The sequence below is a fragment of the Cicer arietinum genome, chromosome 3 (assembly GCF_000331145.2).
Source record: "Cicer arietinum cultivar CDC Frontier isolate Library 1 chromosome 3, Cicar.CDCFrontier_v2.0, whole genome shotgun sequence".
Taxonomy (NCBI): Eukaryota; Viridiplantae; Streptophyta; class Magnoliopsida; order Fabales; family Fabaceae; genus Cicer; species Cicer arietinum.
Genome location: NC_021162.2, coordinates 569,695 through 570,726, shown reverse-complemented (window position 1 = coordinate 570,726; position 1,032 = coordinate 569,695).

Genomic DNA, 1,032 nt, shown 5'->3' with positions numbered 1-1,032 from the left:
TATGTACATAGGTAGAGTCGCAGGTTGGTCATTTTCTAGCCCAACATGGTTCCTAAAAGAATTGGCTCGTGCTATGAACCCCAGACTCCTAACATCTTACCATACAAAAAGTAAAAATGTGTGAAAATTATTTAAGAGATTTTATTATTAATTTAACAACGCAAAATATTAAATTTTGATAATTAACAGTCATATTCATTTATTTTATCATTAACGAGTTAGTTGTAAATAGATTTTAAAATTCAGTTACAAAATAATAATTAAAATATATCAAGTAATATCCTTTAAAGTGAAAAGAGAATATGAAAGTGATAGTATACTTAACAAAGGTAGTCATGTAGAATGACTTCAAATTATTTTAACTAGGGGTGTACAAGTTCTGGCCCGTTCTGCGAACTCGTTTTGGTCTTTAAGCAATGAGTTGGGTATGATTCAGTCCAAAAAAATATGGACAAAGATAAGGACAAACCGAAATGGTTTGTTGTAGTCAGTAGCAGATGAACCTGGCCCAGTAATTTCGTAGGTAGACATGGCAGTTCGAAAACGTCTTAAAATTGTTGTTTTTGAAATTCGAAAACCTTTGAAAACAATTTATGCCACCGAAAATATTACTGGGTTGAGTCGCGGACTAGGTCGCTCTCTTTAAGACGTTTCGAGGCACTGCCCAAAATTGTGCAAGGCAGACTATCAACCACGAAGTCCCCAGGATAAAACAGCCCAGATTCACTGTATCGGAGTTCTACTGCACTGTAGAAAACCGTTCTAGAATTACACCCTCAGTATGCCAGTCGATTGACTGACACTCAAATATAGCACGGAGGCTACTCAAGAAAATAAGAAGAAGAAGAAGAAGAAGAAGAAGAAGAAGAAGAAGAAGAAGAAGAAGAAGAATATAAGGGGGAGAAGTGAGAAAAGCCTTAGATACGGAGAGCTTTTGGTGTGCTTTTCCAAGTGAGGTGAGCTCTCTATTTATAGATGAGTTCAGCAACTGGATCTGAGAAAAAAGGGGGGATCCAAGAGCACGAAGTCCAT